Source organism: Triturus cristatus, chromosome 6 (assembly GCF_964204655.1).
Source record: "Triturus cristatus chromosome 6, aTriCri1.1, whole genome shotgun sequence".
Classification (NCBI taxonomy): Eukaryota; Metazoa; Chordata; class Amphibia; order Caudata; family Salamandridae; genus Triturus; species Triturus cristatus.
Genome location: NC_140589.1, coordinates 562,778,035 through 562,805,191, shown reverse-complemented (window position 1 = coordinate 562,805,191; position 27,157 = coordinate 562,778,035). Strand labels below are relative to the sequence as shown.

General features: G+C 44.3%; 1 protein-coding gene across 2 annotated transcripts in view; it reads right to left on the bottom strand.

Moving 5' to 3' along the window:
• The window catches only part of TTK (TTK protein kinase), a 650,127-nt gene that overhangs the window by 571,724 nt on the left and 51,246 nt on the right, over positions 1 to 27,157 (bottom strand). The gene's annotated exons all lie outside the window — the stretch shown is intronic.

The following is a 27,157-nucleotide window of genomic DNA, read 5'->3' as shown; positions in this document are numbered from 1 at the left end:
AAGGATCTGGTCGTAGCCGGAGAATCATTAAAGCACTCCAGCGCCGAGTCAGCTTTGTCGCCAAAAAGGCGACTGCCATCGAAGGGCATGTCCAGCAAAGTTGACCGGACATCCACTGAAAAGCCAGATGTCCTCAACCATGCGTAGCACCTAAGGGCTACCGAGGTGGCAATCATTCCGACTGAGTCGGTGGTATCTAGTCTACATCAAATCGTGAATTTAGCTGCGTCTCTGCCATCTGCCACTGCTTGGGAGAGAAAGGTCCGACCCTCCTCCGGGAACTGAGTTAAAACTTGCGTGACCGTATCCCACATAGTAGGAGTATCAGCTAAAGAGGCACGCGGTATTCACGGACCGCAGTACCAAGCTGGAGTAAGAACATGCGCTTTCCAAGATGATCCAGCTTATTAGATTCCCTGTCTGGGGGAGCAGAAGGAAATGCGCCTTTGTGAGAAGCTTGGTCCGCCAAGCTCTCAGGAGAAGGGTGTTCGGTGAGAAAAACTGTTGCCAGGAGCCAGACAACGGTGGCAGGCAATCGTCCTTTCCACAGGAGCCCCTGTGCTGGGCTTGGACCAGGTGCCCAGAAGGAAGTTAGTGAGGGCTGGGTTGAAGAGCAGAAGGGGTTCAGAGGAGGTTGCCGCAGGCTGAAGCACCTCCGTCAGGAGATTAGCTGTATAGCACAGGTACCCAAAAGGAGAAGAGGGAGGGACAGAGAAAGAATTAAGGAAAATTTCTTCATCTTGGAGCTAGATTGCAAAAACCAAATGATTTTAATATGGATAAAGAACTTTTTACTTGCCTTTATTGAAAATTGCATTCCATGATGAACTTTCCTCATTGAGAGTGAATGTAAGATAAATGAATTATAATAGGAGTCGTCATGAAAATTAGTACATAGCACTTTAAAACAAGGTAGCAATTTAGTTATGCACTTATAATACATATTTTAGTTATTTCTCTAAACATCATATGCATCCTTAACAGGCAATGGCCAAGCAATGAAACTAATAAATATTTACAGCTGAGCCATGCCAGAAATATAGGGTACAAGGAGCAGTTTAAGTGAACTTTAGTGGTAAATTTCAAATAGAATTAGTAAAAGATGTATGAGAAAAGTCTATTGCAATAGGCACTTTATAAGGTCAAGGCACTTAAAACACTAAGCACTTTAAAACTATCAACACTTTAGTATCAGCACAGAGATAAATTTGTAGAGGATATTAGATATACACTAGCAAGGGCACTAGCCAAAGAAAAAGAAGTGGCATGCTTGCTATGATCTTTGCATATAATAAAATAGTGTATAAAAAGGAACTTTCCCAATAATGCACGTTTCGATATAGAAAACAATAATTATTGTCTTTGTGATATCAAATTAAGCATAAATAGCAATGATTTTACATGCTTTAAAATGGCGCTGATGTTGACCAGATAGAGTTTATGGAGATACCTCAGCATTTGTCCTCTCTCTATGTTCAGTTTAAACAAAGCTTGAATGTATTTAAGTTTTGGAAAAATGGCACTCGTCATCGTGAACAAGGCTTCGCCTGGCAGCCGAAACACATTGATGATTGCATCACTCATATAATAATAAACTGGAGTGAAATGCACAGAAGTGCCGATTACATCGAAGGGTGACTGTGATATATATATATATATATATATATATATATATCACGCTCAGAACTCCGTCTTTTTCTCTTCACTCTCGATCGGGTGCTCTCATAGCGGTGACGGACACCGCGTGTATAATCAGGCTCGTGGTACTCTAAATAAAATACCAGCACTCACGGGAACAGTGTCTTTAGTTTATTGAAAGACAAGCCTCACGACAAAACGCGTTTCGGCTGCCGCCTTCGTCAATTGTGATCGCCGCGCGCGTTCGGTAAACAGAAATACATTTCATGTGTCATTACAATGAACATAGGACTTCCGTCAGTCCCGGAGTGGCAGCCATTATTAAACGTGCAAAATCTGCCATAAACTTAACGTTTCTTATTGTTTACAAATTGCAACATCCCGCCCTGAATGGGCTTTCTTGAACAATAGAAACAAAATAATACATGTAAAACAATTACACCCTGGATGGGTTGTATTGCTGCCCAAAAACTTCAGTGCTGCATCCTAAATTCAAAACAGATTCTTACTGTTACAGGTGAACGGACATTTCTTCTCCACTGTTTAAACCAAAAGGCATCCTGGTCTGATTGTCTATTATGTGTCTTGATTCTAATCTTCTCAATTGAAGTTGTCTATCACCCCCTCTAACACTAGATGGTACATGATCTATGCAAAAGAAACTAAGCAAGTCCCTATTACTTTGATGAAATTTTTCAAAGTGTCTTGCCACCGGGTAATTTACATCCTTGTTATTTATGGCCCTCAAGTGTTCAAGAATACGGATCTTAGTGGGGTGTATGGTGCTGCCTATGTAGCGCAAGCCACACGGGCACACCAAACAATACACCGTGAAGCAGGTATTGCAATTCAATAATTTGTTGATCTTTCTGGGGTGATCAAGACCAGGTATGCTGTAATTAATGACCTTCCGACTGTTTTTACATGCTCTGCATTTCGTACATGGAAAAAAGCCTGTAATCTTCCCAAAGGGTGGTGTAGTGCTCATTTTGTTACAATGACTCTGGACTAGATCGTCCCGTAGAGTCCTCGCTCTTCTGAATGTAATGAGTGGAGCTTTAGGTATCTCCCTACCAATGATGGGATCTGCTTTCAAAATGTTTTCACTTGTACAAAACCATAGAATTTCAGCAGTTATTTACCTAACTATAACTTACACACCCGCAATGTACTGCTTAGGACCTCACTGATGACATCTAGTGAATAAGTATTTCCTAATAGTTTATGATCGTTCAACATACTAACCTACTACAAAAGTTTAATTAGTACACTAAGCGCACTACTACTGAGTGATACTACTTCTAGCATATATTATGTGAGTAACAGACAATGCATCTTTGTGAGTATGTGTGTTAGTGGATTTATGGGTGTGTCAGTGGGTGCAAGGCTGAGTGAGTGGGTATGTCAGTGGCTGCATGGCTGAGTGAGTGACGGTATGAGTGGTAAGTGGGTGTGTAGTGAGAGTACGGGTGAGTGAGTGGGTGTCTGAATGGCTTTGTGAGCGACTGGGTTTGCACATGGCCGTATGAGTGAGTGGCTGTTTGAGTGAGTGTTTGTTTGAGTGAGTGTTTGGTTAAGTGAGTTGATGTGTGAGTGACTGTATTGGAGAGTGAGTGTCTGTGTGGATGGCTGTATTGGTGAGTGAGCGGATGTGCGAGTGCTTGTATGGATGTGTAAATGGGTATGGAAGTAGTTGTGTGAGTGCTTGCATGGGTGAGTAAGTGGTTGTGTTTAGAGGCTGTATGGGTGACTAGTTGTGTGAGTGACTGTAGGTAAATAAGTGGAAGTAGCTGTACAAGTGGGGGTGCGAGTAGCTGTATAGGTGACTGCGTGACTGGCTGTACGGGTGAATGACTAGATGTAAGAGTGGCTGTATGGCAGAGTGGTTATGAGTGGCTGTACGAGTGAGTGGGTATGTGAGTGGCTCTATGGAGGAGTAGGTGAGTGTGTGAGTACTGGTATTGGTCTGGTAATGGGTCTGCGAGTAGGCGTACAAGAGGTATTGGTCTGTGAGTGGTTCTGTGGATGATGTCATCAGTGATGTCATTGACCATGTCATAAGTGATGTAATATGAGAGGTCTTGAGCAGCGCTTTGCGAGGGCGTCAGTTCTACTTAGCTCAGGTAACTATAATTGCTGAATTTCTATGGTTTTGTACAATTGAAATCTGAGACTAACTATAACCACTTTAACCTTTGGGTTTTTTTTCCCGTGAATTTCTAAGGTTTTTTTTAATTCTATTTCGAACTATATCGTCCCTGTAACCTTTGGCTTTTTAAGTGAATTTCGATAGTTTAACTAGTAGTCGCGTTTGCAGAGTGGTGGAGAGGGTGAGGTCTCCGATGACCTCTCAGCAATCCTGCTATTTGGGACTTACTGGAGGGGTAGTTTGCCCCCCAAAGACCATCAGAATCCAAGGGGACTTTATTCGCCAACCAGTGGAGCACCAGGAGGCGTGTTTGCAGAGTGGTGGTGAAAAAGGGTGGGGCCTCCGGTGAGTTGCATGGCTGGGTTTTTTTTTTCTTAGAGGGGTGGCCACGAAGAGCCCGCCCCTCCCCGGGCTGATTTCAAACCCAGGGCCAAGCCACATCTCCACTGGTTCGTGGGGGAGAATGAAGGACCTCGCGGACCCTGCTGGCCCTCGTCTCCTGCGGGAGCTGGCATTGCTTTCAGACATAGGGAGCACATGGAAAGAAAGCTCCCTCTATCTGAAAGTAATTTTGCTCCGCTCGCTGGTAGTGGATAGATTGCTGTGGCTTAGCGGGAGCAGTAAAGCTCCTGCCAAGCCACAGCAAACATATGTCCGAGGTGATTCTAGCAGGAGCAGGCCCTGCAGGATGGGGGGGGGGGGGGGGGGGGGGGGGAGGGGCGGTCCCGAGTGACATTATTGGCTCCAAGAGGGGGGGCAGTGCAGCACCCCTCCTTTCTTGTATGAGGGCCTTCCCCTGAGAGGCAGCGGTCCCCAGGGCGAGAACGGCCCAGGAGGGCGAGAGCCACGTGGACCCCCCTCAGATTATAAAAAAAAACTTGATTTTGACGCTCCCCCCCCCCCTTCTTTTTTCCCCTTGGCCTCCGCTTGGGGAACAACCGTGAAACTTTCCAGACTGAAGTACCAGGCAAATGTTTTGGGAAAAATGTATGTAGATTCATCAACCGACGATAAAGGCAACTGAAAATCACCTTTTTGATAGAAACTCCGCCTTAACTATAACTACCTACTGCCAGCCACCAGTAGGAGGAAAAAAAAAAAAAAACACACTCACTCGTTAGTACCATGTTTGCATAGGAAAAACGATTTTTTTACTTGCCAGTATCTTTGGTCCCATTTGATGAAGCTTCACCAAATGTTCCTTAAAAAAAAGCGCCCCGCTGATTTTAGCTGTGCTTGAAACATTTCCGGGTGATCTGTCAAGCAGGGGCTGAGAAAAATGGGGGGGGGGGGGGGGGGTAACAGTGGGGAGGTAAGAAAAAAAAAAAAAGTGCGCGATTCCCATGTTAATTCCCATAGAGATTTTAGACACTACCGCCAGATGGTATTACACCAAATTTGGCAGAAAGGTAGCTCATGCTCCAGAAAGAGTTCTTTCTGTTATTTGGTGTACATCCGTTTAGTAGTTTGAGACAGTAAATTAAATGTTAATTTGTATATATTTGGGCTGATTCGAAGCACAGATCATGATGGGATCTGATTGGCTGCCAACACTTCAACCAGGAAGTGTTGGCAGCCATCTTGAGACCAATATATAGGATAGCACCCCATTATAATGCATTGTAGTGAATGGCAGGTTTTGAGGGTCACAAAAAGGAGGATGTGTAAAGGATGATAACAGATTTTAGTTCCAATATAAATCATGTATTAATGGGACTATACTAATTTTAGGAAGTTTGTGGTGTGTTCTAAGGTGGTTTTACCCTGGGAAAGACCATAGAGGTTATGGAAGTTGTTACAGAAGCTAAAACAAGAGCATATTCTCTAAATCTACACTATATTTCTCAGGTATATGAAAATGAAGTCTGACATTCTCAGTAAATCATCTACTTCCAACAGAAGCAGCATGTCAGTTGATTCTCTTGTGCTCTACTGCAGCCCCACACAGAGTATTCTAAAGAACAACTACAGCGCTAACAGTCTTACTTATCAACAAACGTATGGCAGACCTAAAGTCATCTTTTTTAATGAAACTGGTAAAACTTGAAAGCATTTAATTTAGAAAGGAACAAAATGAGGGTGTTCATTTAGTCATAGAAATTATGGTTATTGCTGTGGAAAGAAACATTAAGGACACGTTTTAAGTGAGTTCTCAGATATCTTCCTCTTATTTCATTAAAATATTCTGCATGCAGACTGAAACATTGCACCTTCAAAACCAGCAGTAGACTGCCAGTTAACTCCTGATGATCAGGAGCTTTACTACAGTGTTCAAACGAGCAACTAGAGTGCTAATAGAATTGAAGTGGAAAATGGAAAGCATCTTCTACTGAGGATACGGCAGTAAATATGGAAATTAGGGAGCTTCATATCAAATATATGTCCCAAGATGGCCACCAGAGAGGAAACAAAAGTCAAAATGTAGCACAAACATCACCCAAATGTGGCACACGTATAGCCCAATGACAGAAGTGTGCAAAACACTAAACTTTTATATTTTTTTGCAATTCCATATAGCGCAGACTTGTCCCGAAGGCATTGGAGTGCTTCACACGAGCATCAGTTACATTGCATAAGGACACATTAATTTTGGTTTTAGGCATGGGGAGATTAAGTGATTTGCCCAGACTCACAGGATGTCAAGCTGATGCCGAAACTTAAACCTGTTCCCCATCTGTAGAGTCTAAATCTCACGCCATAACGCCACACCCTCTGTGTAACAAATAATCAAGTGATCAACCGGATTTAAAAAACTAAGATAGCAAATTATTTTAAAGTGCTTTGACACTATTTTAGAATTCAGAAAACATGTCCCCATTTTAGTTATTTAGAGTTATTTAGAGTTCTAACAATACAATAATTTATATGAGAATAAGACCCTCATTTTTATAATTTCTGAAGGAAATGCTTTAGGTATTACAATTTTGATTACATCAAGATGAAGTCATCCCTGCACTTTTGTAATAAATATAGATTGTTAGTTAATTTCAATACTGAGGGGACACAGAGGTCAGGGGCAAGGACTCGGATAATTGACGGCAGCAAGGAGGGTGCGGAGGCAACACGCCGACTATGCTGGGCAGGCGGGAGGGGCAGTGCCAGCACACCGGACCATGGAGGGCAGAGGAAAAGTGGTCCGGGGCAGCAAACCAACCATGCATGACCGACAAGAGAGGCTGAGAAAATATAACAGACCATTGAGGGCAGAAGGAACAGGCAGCTGCAGTACAACCACACATGCCAGCAGACCAAGTTCAGGCAGAAGATTTCTGATGTTTTTAAGCCCAAAAGGGCTTTATTTTATCTGTCTCCTGCCTAAAATCTCCTTTTTCAATGTAAGTCAATGGGGCAAATCAATTCTCCAGCTTTTTGTTTTCTCAATCTCCCTATTACCAAGTTCAAAATGTTGGGAAGTATGGTCCATTCGATCACGGAGGGCAGGAGGAATGGAGTAGGAACATGGACTAAAATAACCGGGGGCCAGAAGGGAGATGGACAGAGGCACCAACTGACCTTACAGGGCAGGCGTTAGGGGTTGCAGCAGCACAATACACTGCACAGGGCAAGCGGGACAGCAGTGCAGCATAACGGACCATAGAAAACAATAGTGTAGTTCCTATATCCCTGATAGGCTCTGCACATTGGAATAATACGCTATAGATTTGACATAGGACTGAAGTCAGTATGTCGAGTACATTAAACTTAATTACTTGTGTGTGCCAGCTAACTCAGAGGTCACTAGAAACTTCTCGAATACACAAGAAGGGATTCGTTTCTGACATCCGCATAAACATGACAACTTTGGTTCCCTTTGAGTCTGAACAATCTGTGGAAACAATAGATGACAGTTTCACTCAGTCAATCTTGCATGCTTCATTTCTACAGAGTTGCACAGAAATAGAGAAACGGTTGTTTCAATAAAAAGGGTTTATTGAACAGTCTTATTTCTCGTGCAAGAGATATGAACTGCTACAATCGTAGGACAGGCTGCAAAGTACAATATGTACAGAGTTAGCAGCAAGATCAAATACTGCAATAGCATGGTTTGTAGCTATGACATATATTAATTAAAATACATACATAAATAACACAGGCTAAAAGGTGAATACTCAATTTCAATTTCAAAAAACTTTATTCGACAATTAAGTCATAAAAGTATCAGGCATCAACCATAAAATCAATACAAGGTACACCAAGACATAGTAATCACGTAGTTCTATGAGTAAACACCATTAGTTACACTTATTCATCACCTTGTAAACGCAATGTTGGTACCTATACATCCAAATAAATAAAAACATTTCGTTTCTGCATAACGACATTTTATCCACATCTAAAATGCACAATAGAAACAACTAAATATCCCAGACTAGCAATTTGAACAGTTAAACAAATCTATTAGCAGGCAATGAGTAAATAAGTGAATAGAGATGCCTATTCAAAGGGCGCTTTTAGTATTAATTTGTCTGGACCGTATTATCCAGGCCCATTTTATGTATTTTGCCATTGGTATTGCAATTACCGGGCTCGGATCTGTACGCAGAACTCTTAAGGCCTCTTCATGCCTTTGGAAACCTAACAGTCGGCAAACAGGTAATACCCATTTTTTGCGTGGGGACACGTAAAGAGGGCAAAAAAACACAAAGTGGCTCAAAGATTCTATCGTATCTAGACACTTGGGACATTTGTCCTGAGACCCTATAACCCATTTAGATGAAAAGATACGAATCGAGAGGGTACCTATTCTGAACTGGAAGTAGAGTTTTCGATCAATGGGAGTTTCGATCAAACCCCAGAATAGCTCCTGTCTGGGGTAGGCCTTAATTTCTAGATATCTGGCTGTTAGAGGGGAAGTACTCCCCTTGGCTGATGATTCTAAGCCAATTAGTTCCCAATACTTAGCCATGAGTGTTTCTTTTGAGGGGAACATCGCATTTTGGGGATCATCCCATAGGTTATTCCATCCCAGTCTATAAAGTAATGATTTTATAGACCTCAGCCACTCTATCTTATGAAAAGGGTCTATTTCCATAATTTCCTTTAGGCCCATAGCATAGTGCTTAAGCTCCTCGGTTGACCATACCCTACGCCAATACAGCAAAGGCCGCAGATTAGCTGTGTCTTGTAAAGTTTTCAGACCCAGGTCCCAGAATAAGGGTAATAAGGGAGTACTTTGCGGCACACCAACGACTTTCCGAATGAACTCACTCTCCATAATATTCAGTCGTTGTGGGTTATTACCGTACCCCCATAGCTCAGAACCATATAGGGACGAACTACGAACCTTCATTGAGTAAATCTCGAGGAGGGGGCAAATAGGTTGTGTCCGCGAAGCTTTATATCTTTTCAGAAGGAAGCCTGTCTGCTGTTGGAACTTTAGTTTAGACAAGTCCAAATGACTATTCCATCGCATATTCTTCTGCAGGGTGACTCCCAAATAAGTGAATGCATCAACCTGCTCCAAGGGTATGTCGTTCATAAGGATTGCGCCATTAAAGGGTTTGTAAGACCTACACGGGTTAGGGCCATTAAGGACCATAAACTTGGTCTTGGCGACATTTATTTCCAGTCCACGTAGCAAACAGAACTCCTCGAAGCGCCGGAGGGTAAGCTGCAAGCCACTCGGAGTTTTGGAAATCAGCAAGGTTGTCGTCCGCGAACATGAGGACTGGGATGCGATTACCTGCCATAGCCGGGGCATCCGAGGGTACCTGAGAGAGGAACTCGGCCACCCCGTTCACGAAGAGTGAGAACAGGGTCGGTGCCAAGACACAACCCTGCCGTACTCCGCGATCAACTGGGAAAGGCTCCGTTACCTCCCCCTGCTGTCCCCAACGTACCCGGGCAAAATTGCCCTCATGCAAACGAACGACCAGTGCCAACAACTCCGGTGCCATGCCCAGCTCCTCCAGTACTTGCCATAGTCTGCTGCGCGGGACTAGATCAAATGCCGCCCGCAGGTCAACAAACACTGCGTACAATACCCCTTTACCTATGACCACAGTCTTCCAATAGAGGACAATAAACCTAAACACCTGATCTATAGTGCTGGTTTTTGGACGGAATCCAGCCTGGAGTGGACTTAAGATATTGTTATCCTCCATCCAGGTCTGGATTCTGCCCAAGACCAGCCTACCAAAGATTTTTTGCATGGCATCAATCAAACTGATTGGCCTGTAATTACTGGCCAGCGCTTTATCCCCTTTTTTGTATATCGGGACAATTTCCGCGCCTTTCCAGGATTGGGGGATAGGCATTCCCTGGGCTATAGCATTGGCTAAACAAGTGATGTATAAGCGCCATCTTCGTCTATCATTCAAAAATACATCGGCTGGGATACAGTCCATGCCGGGTGCACGTCCCTGAGTTACCGTGTCAAGCGCAGAGTCAACCTCCTCAACATTAAAAACAAGGTTATTGTAAAACCCCCTCTCCTGATAAAACATACTAATCTCATCAGCACCTTTAGCATATTGTGGTTTAAAAAATTCAACCCAAGAGTTCTGGGGGACATGATTGTGGGGGCTATCAGTGATTTCGCCCCTCTTCCATTTAAATATGTCCCAAAACTTTTTCTGGTTTTTATCCAAGCATGCTATTTTCAGCTCTTGCCACTCACTTTCTTCCCAATCCTTTTTTGCTTCCCATTGGGCCTTCCTATAGGACTTGCGAGTTTTTTTAATCTTGCTTGAATCTCTTAATTACAGGGCAACTCCCAGATCTCTACGAGCTAGTTTACAGGAGGCGTTGTACCATTTCTCCTGTTTATTTCTAGAGATTTTTTTTCCTGAGGAAGGCCTACAGAAACAAGATTTTAGGTTGGTAAATAATGTTTCATGTATTTCCTCCATGACAGCTGGAGGTTGGCTTTTAAATCCTCCTGCCGTGATTGATGTCAATGCATCTGCAACACTGGTCTCAATTCTAGCTAAGAGTTCGGGTTGCTCTACGACTTTGTGCCACTTAAGGTGACGTTCATCATTTGTTAAAACAACGGTCTGGCAAGCCATTTCAGAGGCTCGATCCCTTCTATCTCCCAAACCCCAGTCGAAGGTGGCAACTAGTGGATTATGGTCACTTTCAATCCGTGGCGTAACCCCCATATCCACTAGAGTATGCCACATTTTCAGGTGGACCAGGATGTAATCTATATTACTTCCCCTGGTTCCATTGTCATAAGTTTTACTACATGTCCTATCTGATGTGGTTCTGCCATTAGCTGCCCTCAGTTGGTTGCCCAGGCAGAACCCTTTCAGATACAGGGCCGCCTCTGTCCATTTGCTGATTGACTTAATCTCAAGCTGCGGGACACCCCATCTGAGATCTTCCTACTCTGTTAGGAGCATATCGTGTGACCCCAATGGCTCAAAAGTCATATTAAAATCTCCCGCAACTAATGGGTGCACGTCAGTGGCACAATTTTCGACAAGGTTGTTTAGTGCTAAAACTACCTCCGATCGCTTCCCTCCTGGTAAGCCTCTTGCATATACATTATAAATGACAATTTTAAAATTCGACAGAATGTTCAATCTGATTCCCAGAATGTCATTGTTTTGTGTTAAAACAGGTAGTATGTTACATTCCAAACTTTGCTTGACCCATATAATCAATCCACCTACTGGCCGGCCCTTGGCCCTTTTTACAGCTGGGATAAAAAAATTCAGGTACCCCTGCATGAACACTGGCTCTAATGACCATGTCTCCTGGAGGAGACAAATGTCATGCTTGTTAATAAAATCTGACCAGAGGGGAGAAGATAGTTTGGATCCCACACCCGCCACATTCCAGGATAGAAACATAATATGACCTGTGGTATTGGTACCCCCGCCACCACTTCTTGTATTTGACATAGGGGGAGCAACTGCAACAAACCTAGAAAGATTACCCGCATTACTTAGCGTTTCCTTCTGTGGCACAACTTGTGGACCACGCTCACCAGCCCCAGCAATTTTTATTAGAGCAGAAGGCTCCAATTCACCTCTATTACTATTTATAATACACTCCTGTATTTCTCGAGCTACGGATGGATTTTCATGGTTAGAACACCCTCTACCATCTTTCAGTCAATCACAGTCTGCCAGCCCAGATAACACATCAAATCTGTTGACGGACCTAATGTCCCCCAAAGAACAATCATTTGTCTGGGGTCCCGCATGTGTTACCCCTCCTAGTGGTCGAAATGGATGAGCATAAAAGTATTGGAGTGGCATTGTGCTTATTAAGGTAGTAGAGTCACCCTGGGGCCAAGAGCAGATATCATCCACACAAAGCCTATCCCTAAAGTTAATAATAATGCAATCCCCCTTTATCATCTTAGGTCTCCTGCCAACCCAATTTACTCTTCTAGCGTACAGAATTTCCGCACGCATATGGGCCGGCAGTGGACGCTTGGCATTAAGCCAAAATGTGCATTTATTCTTTAGGTCCCTATAGGATTCCCTTGCTCCATTAGCCAATGGTGGGACCCCTGTTAGGACCACCACATAGGGGGCTGCTTCGGGGGGTAGATGGATATCAATTAAGCCTGGTGAAGCCTGCACTTAAGGTTTTACAGGCGATAATTGCTTAACATTTCTAGCCCTACCTATCCCAGGGCTATTTGCTACAACACGTTGGGGAGGGTGTACAGCACTTGGTTGATTATCAATAATAGGAGTTATTTGGGGCACCTTCAAAGTAGGGGGGTTATCTTTCACCAAACAACTTGTTGATTTGTTAGAGGTGGATTTACTCGCGGGGCATTGGCCTCCCCACGAGAACATTCCTTTTGTGGGCCCACGCCCTCTCTACCCCCCCGTGACTGAGCCGAGGCAAGTGAGAGCTCCATACATACAAGCCTACTTTCGATGGAGCCTAATCTTTCGTAAATTGGGCCACATAAGTTCTTAACAATACTTTCCAGTTTGTCCCAGAACGTTACGTCTATAGTTCCCATGGGCTGTATCCCCAGTGATGATGATGTGTTAGTCCTCTCCTCAACAGATGTGGGTTTGGGGCCTGGAACAGTGTCCTTCCTTAAAACAGAACTGGTATCAGGTTTGGCGTTTTTCCCAGCTGCAGACTGTTGATTTCCCCTCCGCTTTTTTTTCAGGGTTTGGGCTAGTTGTTGATGATGAACGGGGACCATTTTCCCTTTACTAGCCGAGCGGGTCTTTATGCTTGGTAAAGGTATAGGGATTGAGGTCATTTTTTCAACTTCCAAGATGGCTGCCGTTGCACCTACTTTTTTAGGGGAACATGTCGTTGTTTCGCCAGGGCACTCCTCCAACAGAGAAATTATTGAACCCTGAGAGCTCGACATAACAGACTGGCAGCACGGTGGTGATCTTATATTGGCCAAGTTTCCCAGCGAAGACCTCTTGTCACAAAGGATATCTAAAGATAATCTTTTTTCAGTTAGTTCTATGTCCTTAGCAAGCACTGTTTGTACTCGCACTAGGAAGTTATCTAAGGTTCCCAATAAAGCTCCCCCAGGCGATTGCTTACATGGTCCATCTTTTTTGGCGAATTTATCCATTGCTTAATGTAGTTGAAAAACTCAGTTCACACACTAAATACTTGGGCTTACCCTCGAAGGCTTGCTCTGCAGTTGTTAGGGGGAGGTCCCGTTCCGTTCTCTGCCGTTCTCGGACGGGCTGAGACGGGCCCGCCCTTGGCCCGGGCTTCGCCCCAGACTACGCCCCGCAACGCGTCCCGCAACGCGGTAGTAGGCGCGAAATTTAAATGGGAATAGGAGGAGCCGGGAAGAGTGTCCAGGTGCGCTCAATCAGATTGCACAGCAACGCACCCTGGACCTCGCAGTCCCAGCAGGAAACAGGCTCCAAATGCACCAACACGAAGACGTCGTTGTTAAAACTCCTCGTTTTTAAAAGAAGATGATAAGGATAAAATTCTCCAGTGTCCACGCCTGCGAGCGGCACCCCAAATCATGAGATAAGAGGTGACTTGACAGTCATGGACGGCGTAAATTAAAGCAAGGATAAGACATATCGACATTACATTTGAGAATGAAAAAAACAGTCTTCAAAACTGTGGAAACCTCAGGCTAAAAGGTGAATACTCATCTGATGCTTCTAAATATTTCTACCCCAGTGTACCTAACCTAAGTGTAGTACGAGGTAAGAAGGTGCTGTTTTCTAAAGCATAGCTAGGTATAGTTTTAGTTTTGCCAAGAGTTCCCAAAAGTTTCTCTAAGTTCTAGTCTGCTCCATACCTTAGAATGTGCGAGGTTGGAATCTCTTTTCCAGGACTCGATATCTAACACTCCGCAAGGGGAGTCAAACACTGGAGCTGGATTCTCTGCGAAGAGGATGACAGCGTCTGGTCAGTGCATCAGGCTGGAACTCGATTTCCTTCCGAACTTGCCGTGGCGAACCGCAAGTAGGCAGTCGAGCTGGATCATGCCGGAACCGTGGTTTGCCAGGGCAAGTGCACGTATATTTATACCTTGACGGTGTTTAAGAATGCCTGTATTGATGTAAAAGTCAGGCGTCGGGACATCGTGAATGAACCCCTAAGGAATAGATGTTCATGCATACTAAATGAGTTCTTGGAGAAATCAATATCCAAGCAAGGGAAATTACTAAAGACTTAAGTGTCTGGTTTTCCAAGAACCCGTTGTGATGTGGATTGTCGGATGTAGGAGACCATGCCTGTATTTGGTTAGCATGGACAATGCCTAAATAAGGGCTGGATTTTCTATGCCTAAATAAGGGCAATATGAATTGTATCTATATAAGTGCATAAATCGGGAAACTTGTATACGGAATCTAAATCTACATACAACACCCACTCCAGTTTCGTATGAACGACATTACTAAATCCTAAACATATCTAAAAGAGTATCGCATGATTATATAAAACACGCTAAAACATATTTAAAAACATGTCCTAAAAATGCATTACAAAACCATTTCTATGCATAAGGTGCTGTACATAATAAAAGCAATGTTTCATTCTTAGCGTAGGGTCACATTGGAATGCGAAATGAATGAACCATAAATATATACACATAATGAAATGGCTTGTTGATACAGAAGAAAAAGGGCCGAAACCATTTCATATCAGGTTGCATAAATCAATTGTTGTTTAGGACAAGGTGGCATAATGTCCCTGGAAGATTTTCAAAGAATTCTGTTCTCTATGAATAGTTCTACTATAAGCAGATTACTGTGCCAAAAATGCCATTAATCAGAGGAAAAAAGTTCCAAAGTTAGTCCCTTGTTTGAAAAGACTGAAGGTCAAATTCAGAGTCTCTTCGGAACACTTGTGCCTGAATCAAAAGTCAGTTTGTGGGCCTGGAGAAAACATGAAATATTCTAATCCTGTAGACAAAAAGCCGTCTACCGTTGTGGGTGAAAGTTGGAATACCTTGTTTAGAAGATTAACTGCACATAGATGTGAACTATCGCCTTCAGCAATGTTCGAATCGGATGTTACCTGCGTGCCTGATATTTCCTCACTTACCTCAGCAGTAGCAATTTGCATCTGTGAGATCTCAATGAATGCCGTCATCAGGATTGGTAGCCGCTAGGGACAACAAAGAGCATGGGCCGTTACTGGGTCCAGGAGAGTATCGACATCCGTAGGCATGACTGATGGGAGTGTTAGACAGATGTCTAGCACGCATTCTTCACCGCAGAGCAGGCAGCTTAGAACAGGTAAGATGCAATCTTGCCAGATTGGTTTGAATGACAAACCATGTGGTATTTAATTCTCGTAAACGAGGTAAACCCAAAATTTGGACGATGCGCTCACGACACTTCATCTCCAAGAGAACTCTCTCTATGGTGCTGGGAGTGACGCTGGTGATTTGGATTGCCATATCGTAGCAGTAGGCGCAAAAATGGGATCCCTGCAACGAGTGCTAAAAGGAGCGGTAGTCCGCCAAACACAGAGTGCACGAAGTTTGGAAAAATTCCGAGGACTGCTTGGAAAGGTGCCAACAGTCCTGCACATACATTCTTAAATACATGTACAATACCGCTCGTATCAGACATGTTTAAGATACCACATAACATTTCTGAGAAATGTACAGGGCAGTTTGTATACAAAAGGGTATGCATCTCCGCAGAAGTCCTTGCAACTTGGAGATCATAGGTTTCTCTGGCCGAGGTCAGTGGCACTGTTTTCTGTAAAAGAATTGCTTTTATTCTGCTTAGAGTATCAATTCGCATAGAAGAGATGTTCAGTGAAGGGCATAACGGCGACTCCCTGACTGTATCTATTTGTGGAAATAAGACTTGTATACAGCAAGTGACCCTGGATGTAACTGAAACTAGATATGGAATACCGGGCAACATGCCACAGCAGCTGTGATCATTCAACATAATGTAACTCCCATTAGAAAGTTGGCCAATAATTGGATTAATCACTGCAGGCGGTGAACCTTGCAGGTGACAGGATAAGTTTGTATTGGAACCATCACAGTCCCCGTGTAAGGTAATACCCTGACAAAGGAGAGAACCGCTCAGTGTGTGTTCACAGTTTTCACCGCGAAGAAACACTTCACGTTCCCCACTCCAACATCTATGTGCATAAGGTAAATCCCAGGATGTCTTGATGTAGCCTTTACCCAACATTTCATATTTGCCAACTTTAGCCAATATTGAAAATGGAAAGTTGTAACAGGCAGAGTTATTTTACCATGCATGATCCACTCAGTAGCTGGTTTTTCTACCACCGTGAATGGTAACTTTACCAGTTTTTCAATGCTCAGCATAGTGTAGTCTGATCCCCTTTGTGCCAGTCTGATCTGTTTATCAGTGAGATTGAATTCTGAAAACAGTGACGTAGTTTTGTAGCATCCCGCCTAATAGCATGATAGAACGTAGTTGAGACTGACCATGTTGCAACATGACCAAGTCTTGTTCCATGATGTCTATGAGAGAAGACACAATGCTGTCCAATGAATATAATCTGGACGACAGTCGTTAACCCATTGTCTACTACAGAGAGTTTTCTCTAAATTAATAAGATTAATTTCTCGTATTCGTTCTGCAGTCTCTGCTTGGGTAACCTTCCATGCTTCATTATAAGCAGCGTAGATACCGGCATATATGAAACGTTTTTGAGGCGGTTTTCTTGGTCCTAGCAAGAATTCCCTAAGGTCTGCGCCTTCTTGAAGTAAAGTTAAGTGTTGTTTAACATCCTTCAGTGTAGCTTTCTGTAGCCAGTCAAGGCAGAGTTTCCCTACACTCACTGTATGTTGTTACTACCCCTGGATGCGGTCTTTGAACATAGAGTGGGTCTGGCCTATTGATAGTGAAACCCTGTGTTTTATTCAGGAATCGATCTTGACAGTTGTTTGTGTCTGTGGGCCAGAGCAACCATTTTTTCCATCCTGGATTTGATCTGTTGTGATGCAAAATATTATGAACGTCGACCTCCCCCCATGTAGTGCTATTGCTTGCAGGTATACGTATGGTCGGTGTGTTCATGTCTTTGATCTTGGCTAATCCAAGGCAAGACGTTTGCTGGACAGTCATTCAAAAACATAATTTGCTCAGGGATGATACAGGCCCTAAATAAAGCTTCTACCCCCTGTACTTGACAATCTTTTGTACCCCAGACAGTGTTTGTCTCAATGTTGTCTTTCCAAAATTCGAAACCTTGTCTAGACAGTTGGGCAATAAAGGCTGCAGAATAAATCTGTTTCTTATTGGTTAACATATTTTTGTTCCCGTCTTGTTCACATTTTTAAAGTAAAACGTGGCCAGATTAGACAAATTGTAGCCTGAAAAATATGGAAACTTCATTGCAAAAGTTTTTGAGCTACCCTTTGGAGGTGTAGGACAAGGATACCATTGGTTATACATAAATACATTTCTAGGCGTTGCAGATTTATGCAAGAAATGATGACCATAGTGGTTATAACAATATGTTTGTTCATAGTCCGATGAACCCTCTAAATATTCATGATTTGTGAATACTGTAGACATCTCTAGATCTGACATCATGTTATTAACAGTCTCGATGTCCCAATCATCAGAAAAGGTACTAGAGGTAATAAAGTCACTTAATGAAATCTTAAATAAATGGTGAATCTTCAAAAGCTCCGACTGGCCAAAAATGTCATATTGAGTTTGGTCCCAAACTATACCATCATGTATAGGAACGGCTGTGATATTCACTGCTGACAAGTCTCTCGCTTCACGATGGGATGATTTGTGTGGCTGGAGAAGTAAGTTCACTCTTTTACTTGCTGTGTCCATTTGAATATATCTTCCATTTATCAGCATACCCAGAGTTAATACCAGAGCTAACCAGTAGAAAGAAGAATATTCCCAAAACAATCCATAGTTCAATCCATGGTGAAACCAGATAAGTCTTTTTCAGGAGATGAAAAAAGTCTGTTGCTTGTTCTTTGAAAGTTCTTTGTGCTGGCGTAGTTTCAGGTTTGCTGGGATCCTCAGAAAACGTATCAAAGTTCATGAAATAGCCAGAGGCAGTTCTGTCAATGGGTAGAATTGCATCAGGATTTGTTGAATTCGCTGGAACCAGTTGATCACTTGCTAATTCTGTGCTGTAACTCAAACTGTTGATATCATCTGTGCACAGGTCATCTGTAAAACTGGGGACAAAGCAGTTGGTGTCTTCCTCTTCTTAGCAGCTGCACGGCAGGTCTTCTTTCTTCTTGATCTTATTTGCTGTTTTAGAATCTGGAATCTAAGGAAGGAAGGTTCAGGGTGCCCCTAAATACTAAATTTAGGGGCGTTCCAGGTAGGTAAACGGCAGGAACCACTGGGTCCCTGTCCGGGGGGTGGGTACACCCCCTATCCTGCCACTCTCCTGTGGGAGGGGCAGTGGCCTAGTCCTGATTGGGTAGGGCTCCCCATCTTCAAGATGGTGAAGGCCAGGAGATGTGCTTCACCTCGCCGCAGGGCTGGCACATTCCCTGTCCTCACTTGGAGTTTCCGGCCAGTCTTCCCGCCAGAGTGGGGGTCAGAACCGGTGGGGGCCAGTTGCTGAGTACAGCAAGCGGCCTGGAGAAGCTCACAAAGGCAGCATGCCTTTGAAGCTTCCCCATGCCCATCCTGGGGGAAGGGACCTAGCACCTCGCCCAGGATGTGCATTGTTGCAGGCCCAGGAGAGTGGGGGCTCTCCACCCAGGGGTACAGCAACATGTCTGCTGTGTGGCAGCCTAAGCAGCCTCTCAGACAAGACGTGGACTGTAGGTTAGGTTTCAGGGGGCATCTCTAAGATGCCCTCTGAAGTGCATTGTACATTAAATCCCAAACTGGCATCAGTGCGGGTTTAATGTGCTGAGAAGTTTGATACCAAACTTCAGACTTCAGTGTTGCCATCATGGTGCTGTGGAGTTCGTGTTTGACTAGCTCCCAGCACCATATACTCTTAAATGGCAGAACTGCACTGACAGTGCCCAGGAATGGACCTAGGTACCGTAGGGGCACAGGGCTCATGCTCCTGTGCCCACACCACTGGCATAGGGCACCCAGCTAGAGGGGTGGCTCATGTATGCCAGGGCAGTGTAGGTTGTGGGCATGACACACAGGGATGTGTGCCATGTCGACTCTCGGTTTTGTCTTGTACCCAGGCACTCAGCCTGCAAGGGCAGTGTGTTTGTGTCAGGGTACAGGACCTCTAAGGGTGGCACAATAAGTGTTGCAGCCCTTAGAGGCCTTCCCTGGTCACAAGGACCTGGGTACCTAGGGTACCATTTACCAGGGGCTGACATGTGGCCAGGGTTGCCCAATTTGGGTTTTAGGTTAGGAACATAGGCCCTGGGAACCTGATTGGCGGGAGTCCAGGGCACACTCAGTCAAAGTACATTCAGCAATTCAGCAAAAAGCGGGGGCATACCATGCAAGAAAGATGGCACTTCCTCATTAAACCACACTATGTGGTTGATGTGAGATCGATGGACACAAATCTTTTCTCCTTTTTACCAGCAAGGGACCGCAAAAGTACTGTTCTTGATCCGTGGATTGCTAGGACAGGTACTGGTTGTCTGTATGAAGGTCCAAATTCCTTCTTATCTGCGATCTTTTCTCTGACTAGATCACCAAGCTTTGGGATCCAGACAGGCCTTGCTGGGACTGCCGGTTTCTCCTCAGTGATGGTTGGCTTCAGGAGCACGTTGCTCCGTTTAGTCCTCAGTTCATTTAAGTCCTGTAAAACAGCCAAACTATCTTTGATATAAAATTTCTTATTTTTTCCATCACTGTGCCTCGCATATCAAGGTCCAGTACCAACTTTCTAGTTCCAAATAGAACTTCGTATGAAGTGACTCTCCCTAGAGAACTTCTTGGCAAGTTAAGTGCACGTTGGACCCCATAAAGGTGTTTGACCCACCCATCACCTGAACCCAATACCCTAGCTGTTATAGACTGCTTTATGTCCCGGTTTTTTCTTTCCACAACAGAATTACCTCAGGATGGAATGGAGCAGAATACCGCAATGCTACGCCCAAACTGGCCATGGCTTCTTTGTAAGCTCGAGAGCTAAACGCAGGACCCTGGTCAGAATGTAGTGTGCCAATTGCGTATTTGCCGATAAAGACTCGCAAATCTCTTATAACAGTTCGAGCGTCAGCCGAGTGCTGAGGCCACATCCATAGGAACTTTGATTTAGTGTTTGTGGGATTGCATTTTTCCTAGAGGATGCCTGCACATAGATAGTCTAATGCTGTCTGAACTGGGCTGGCTATGTTATAGTCAGGTATTTGGTGGCGTTCTGTACTGCGATCTCTATTGCAGTCTATGCATTCATTGATAAAAGTGTGAATCAGTGTATTCATTCCTGGCCACCAGTACATCTCTTTTAGTTCTAAAATTGTTTTAGAGATCCCCTGAAGTGTCAGACCCTCTCCCAGATGTGCCTCGTAAATCAAAGCTGCTCTTCATTCCATGTTTGGTATTACCCTATCCCCCACTCCAGGGATTCAAGCAAGCGGAACGCTGTTCGCATCAATTATATACGAGTGGAAATTTTTTAGGTAACGCTGCACCGCTGCCTTTGCTTGAAGCATTGACATCCAGCATTATTTCACTTAATCACTATGTGGTAACTGTTCCTCAAAAAGAAGAAGAAATCTGTGGCCGATTTGGTCACAGAGAGTAGATGAGAAGGAAAAGTCTCTATAGTTAGTGTCCCTTATAAGTGCTAGGTGGGGAGTCTCTCCTTTAGACTTTAGTGCCCTCACACACCCTTGCGAGTGTCATGCTTCATCATCGGGCATTGATCCTTGTGGGGGTGGCGCTGCAGTCCCCCACGGGCCCCGCGAGAGGGCTCTTTGTCAGAGATCTTTTGAGGAGACGCCGCAGTTGTGCATGCGGGTGTGTGGGCCTAAGAAAGGGAGTGTGGTGTTGTAAAATTACCCACCAGTGCCGTGGGGATCATTTTATTCGTAGGTCCGGGGGTAAGGTTAAAATCTATACAGGGGCGTAGAGCAACCCTCTATTGATGGATGGCATAGAAGACGGGGTATTACTCCGCTGCTCCTAGTGCCCATGCGTGTAAGTGTGCATGCTGGTCAACATGTTTCGCGCCGTGGTTGGGTCCCTAGTGGATCCCCTCGCGCTTCGTCAGGACCATGTGTGTAAAAAATAGAAAGGAAAAAAGGAAAAGAGAATGGACACTCTTTATTCCTATAGTACCTCTTATTCAGGTGGTGTGCGCGCTTTGTGCTGTGGGGAACACAGTTTCGTGTCCCAGCCTAGTACCCCTAACGAGAAGGAAAAGTGCCTCCTCGCCAGTCCTCACGGCGGTGTGGGGAATCAGTAATCAGAAACCTCTCGTCAGTGCCTTTAAACCTGCCCTGCCGTGTGGAGGACTCCAAATCAGCCACTGATTTCTTCTTCTTTTTGAGGAACAGTTACCACATAGTGATTGATATTTCTTGGGAGTATTGGTACTGGACCTAGTCTTTCTAACTCACTCCCAGTCCCCCCCTCTTCTAGTTTTATAAGCATTATTTCACTGTCTATTTTCGTTTTTGAACGAGTGATTGCAGCTACGGAAGCCGTTTCCACAGCCCCTTTCGTGGATTCATCAGCCAATGAATTTCCTTCAACGTGAACGCCATCACGTTGATGACTGAGCGTGTGTATCATGTGAGTGTTTTGTAGTCCGTCTCTCAACTGAGCTACCTGTTCCCAAAGCATCTTATGCTTGATTGTGCCACCTTTTGCATCATTGAAACCATTTTGAAGCCAATTCTGTAAATATTCATTGTAAGACTGAACACAGTAAAAAGAATCGCACACTAGGAGTGTGGGGAATTCTCGAACCGTGTTTTCAAGTGCCATCTTGAATGCTTGTAGTTCAGCTCGCTGAGCTGTACAATCTCCTAGAGATTGTGTTTTTGTGACCATTGGTCTGAATTTGCCATCGCGCATATGACATTTAACGAAATCGCATGCTGCACTGTAAGCTTGTTTACTTTCCGTAGCGGGTTGTGCAGATCCGTCAGTGTAAATTATGAATTCGTACTGATCAAGAGGGAGAATTTCAGTAGGCAGAGGACATTCGTTTTCGTATTGCAGGAATGCTTGTGTTTTTAAAGAAGGATCAAAAACATATTCAACATCAGTTGCAGCAAGAGAATTAACCCATTGTATCCATCTGGGATGGAAAAGCTTTTGCATTCGGAATGCTCGCTTTAGTAACTGCCTCTAAGGCTGGTACAGGAGTCACGACCATTATTCGTTTCCCCTGTGCTAGGGGTCTTTCTTTTGCTACAGCGGTTTGAACTGCTGACAGAATCTTTACTGTAGAAGTGAATTTCATTTCTGCTTGTGTATACAAGTGTGATTTGTAGGCAATGGGTACTTTTTCACCTTCGTTAAAAGTTAAGTAGGTGAATCCGCATTGACCTGGAATGATTCGGATCACTAAGTTGCGTACATTTACGCGTGTTTGCAAGTGTTTTGTTGCTAACATGTCTGTTTGAAGTGAACGCAGAATTTCTGTGTGTCCTTGTGTCCATGTTGTAGTTTTGAAATCAGGTTTGATTAATTCGTAGAGAGGTTTAACCCTCTCTGCTTAGTTTAGAATGTAAGCTTCTAAAATTCAGGAAACATAGAATCGACTAAGTTTTTCAGCGTTTTTGGAGGTTGGAGGTTGGAGCAGCGCACACTTTTCTAAAGAGTTGGCTGCCAGGATTTTGCCTTCACTTTAAAGTTCATATCCTAGGAAAAGGACGTTGAGATGGGCAATTTTGGGCTTTTTAAAGTTGAATTTGTAACCCCCAGAGGCGAAGCCCAATATAATGGTGTTCACCCTGTTCAAGTGTCTGTCCAATTTTATTCATTAATGCTGCACTGTGTGCATTTTGCACTGCAACATGAGTTTAGGTGTCTGTAATCCAAAACTAGACGATATGTATTGTCTGGTTTGGAGACAGGAAACAAAGGATTGTTCATTGATGAGGTGCATGTTTCAATCACCCCCTGGTATTCAAGATGATCTAAGATCTCCCTGACTAGTTTTTAGCTTCTTGCTTAACTGGGCACTGCCTTTGTGCAGCTGGTTGATTTTTTAACTGGATTTTGTGGTGAGGTGAGTCCTCATCTCATCCTATATGACATTTGTATAATGCTGGGTCCTGGGCCACTGCCCATTTCCTTGCATAAGTATATTTTAAATGTATTGGAACATGGTTAGAGAAGGCTGGCATAATGATGTCTTCGCCATGTGGGCACTCCCTGACAAATTCTGGTGCCCAGTCTCGTTCTGCTAAAAGTATATCATAACTCCTTGAAAGATGCTCCCAAAAGAGTGCTTTCACTTTTCTTGGTATGTCTCCCTCCATCCGGAGTGTTATTTCATATAACCTATGCGGAGAACTAACCCAGGTGTCTGCAGTTTCAACTTCAATGTCCTCATTCATGTCCACTGTCTCAAGAAGCCCCTTCAGGTTCTGGAGACCTACTGTAACTTCTGCTGCACTGTCCAACATTGTCTAAGCCCATTCTCGGTTCTTTAGTTGCGTTCTCAGAATCCTCGGCATGTCAGATCTTAAGACCTGCTACTTTCTTCTTGGAGAATTGAGGTTTTTGTTTCTTTTTCTGAACAGGTTGATCGTCTTTGGACTTCACGCGTTCTTCTTTGTTCTCGGACCGTCCTCTTCTTTCGAATGTCTGTGATGATATCTGAAAGGTACGAGAGGAACGTGTATCAGTATCTTGATATCTGTCAGGTTCTCAAATTATTCCTATTCCTGATGTTGTACCTCCTTTCAGAGGGCTCCTTTTGAGGAGACCTATCTCAGGATTGAGAACGCTTCTCTTTGGAATGCTGTTTGCTATTTTCCCACTTCTTTTTAGAAGAGGTAGGAGTATTTTTGAGAAAGACCCTATCAGGACTTTCAGACAGTTGTGGTTTAACTGATTAACCCCCGCCCCCCCAAACTGTGTCAGCCTAATTCCTCATAGGATTTTTCAATTATTCTGGCTAGTTCTTGTTGTTGTTACATCAAATTACCTTAATTTCGGGCGGATTGCCCCTGAAGCTGCTTCTCCTTTAATGTTAGATAATATTATTGTTGAGACTTGGTCGAAATGTTTCAGTAACTTCATACCTAAATTCAGAGCAGACTCTGGCCCATATTAATTTTGAACTTGTTTCAGGACATCAGGTATTACCGCCATGGACGGAACACCATGTGTTTTTGTGTAGATTGCAGCAAAGACTGTGCCCCAAGTAGTGCAGTCTTCCCCATGTGGTGTGATCCCCATCGGTAAACAGATTGTTAGAATTCTGTATTTCTCATAAGGGCTAGTATTAGGAAATACTGCTTCGATTGGAGTAATTTTTTAAGCTATCTAGGATGGAATTTGTTCACGTTTTGTGGGCATTTTACCCATGAACGAGTGTAAAGTATGTGGAGTGATTTATATATTTTCTCCTGATGAGGGGGTGGATTTTGAATGGTTAATGGTGGCTGGACTGTGAAAGTCCACATGACATTGAACCAATTGTCTATACATTTTGATCAACTCTTGGAGTTGAGCAAGTAATTCTACATCTGTCATTTCTTCAATGTCAGGATGAGGTGTGTAGCCGGCTAAAATCGGCCATCTTACTCCTGGTCTACCTAGTGGACCGAGCCTGGTAATGTGATTGTAATGTTTTAGGGCGCCTTTAAACCAGAGCTCATGCTCCTGGTATGTGAGTGGAATTTCAATATCCGCGAAAGGAATATATTCCTCAGGTGGTTCATCATCTTTGCAGAAGTGAAACATGTGTTACTGGATTTGATTCTGGGAATACTATCCATGAATAGAATACCTGTCTGGTGAGATTCATGTGCCTCTATCACACAAACTGCTCTACCACCTCTTGGTGTTAGGCCATGTTTTATAAGTTTTAGAATGATTACGGAATCTAAATCTACACACAACAATAGGGAAGGGACAGGGCCATACACATGGACCGAGAGCACCGGGGAAAGAGGCACGTGCAGCAAGCTGGACAGACAGGGGGACAGTTTCACCATAATGGACCATGAAGGTCAGGAGGGACAGGGCAGGCGCACGACAACGGACCAGACAAGGCAAGAGGGAGTGGGTAGGGGCGTACACATGAAAAACAGAAGGCACAGGGGTAGGGCAGGAGCAGCAAGTTGACCATAGAGAGCAGGCAGGATGGGCACTGAAAGCACAGTACACCATGGAGGGCAACAGTGAGATTATAATGGCATTCACACAGACAAAGAAGGGAAGGTGGACGGGGTCAGGGGCGGCAAGTTGACCACAGAGGGCAGGTGGGAGGGGCAGTGGCAGCACAGAAGACCATGCATGGCAAGCAGGAGGGTTATTGGCTGCACAACAGCCATGGTAGGCAAGAGGGAGGGGGCAGCAGCATGCACGGGCAAAGTAAGGGGAAATAGACCATGCAGGGCGGGCAAGAGAAGCAGTTGCAGCACCACAGAGCATGAAGGGCAGAAGGGAGTGGCAGCAAAATGCACCATTGAGAAGAGGAGGAAGGGGATAGGGGCATGAACTCTGACTGGCAGGGTGGAGGTGAAAGGGACAGGTGGAATCCATCTGACCTTGCTAGGCGGGTGGGAGGGGCAGTGGCAGCGCAACAGAACACTCCAAGTAGAGAGGAGGAGCAGTGGCAGGTCCCTGTAACATGGTGGGCAAAAAGAAGAGAGCAGGGGCATGCACAGAGACATCGGAGAGCAGGGGCAAGGAGGGTAGGGGCAGCAAGCTAAGCACAGAGGCTAAGCAGGAGGGCAATGATTGGGCATATATTTGGTCAATGGAGGACATGAAGAGTGGACAGAAATATCAAGCTAAATGAAGGGCAGGGTCAGCACATTGGACCAAGCTTGCTGGTGTATGGACTCGAACAACAGAGGGGAGGGAGGAGGTGGATGGGGCAGCAAGCTAACTGTTCAGGGCAGGTGGGAAGGGCAGTGGTAGATCAATGTCATAAAGGGTTGTAATGAGAGAGCAGGGGCATGGAGTTGGACAATGGATGGCGGGTTGGGTGGATGGATAGGAGCAATAGCAAGTTTGGGTGGAGGCAGCACAATGCTACGACATGCCTTGTGTTTTAAACCCCGCCACCAACTACCCATTGTAATGGGCTTCTTACCATACATACCCTAAAATTACCCTTTTCACCCCAAAACCCATGCCCACCCTAAACCCTAAAATTATCATTGCCATCCAAAACTCAATACCCTCCCTAAATAGGGCAAAGCAGAGGGCAGAAAAACTAGCAGATAAAGCAAAACAGAGCAGAAAAATGAGCAGAAAATGCAAAACAGGGAAAAACAGAGGGCACTCAGACATACAGACCCACTTACAGACCTGTTCAGACTCACGCACACACTCCCGGCCCACTGAGTCAGTCATACACCCACTAACAGGCCCACAAAAAGAACTCATGCACCTACCTACTCACAGACCTACTCGCACTCACTCAAATACCCACTGAGACACTTACATATGCACTGACAGATCCACTCAGACACTCACAGACCGACTCAGACTCTCACACCCCCACTGAGACACTCATACACCCACTCACAGACCCATTGAGAGACTCGCACACTCACTCACACACCCACGGAGACATTTTTGTACTTACTCACACACACTCTCAAAGGTTACAGTTAGGAAGTAAAATTTTAAAAACCTTAGAAATTCACTGAAATAAAACAAAAGTTACAGGGATGTTATAGTTAGGAAATAACATTTTAAAAACCTTAGAAATTCACTGGAAAAACCCAAAGGTTACAGGGACGTTATAGCTAGGCTCAGATTCCACTCGTACAAAATCATTGAAATTTAGCAGCTATAGTTACCTGAGGTAACTAGAACTTACACCCCGCAATGCACTGCTTATGACCTCTCATATTACATCAGTCATGACATGGTCAGTGGCATCACTGAT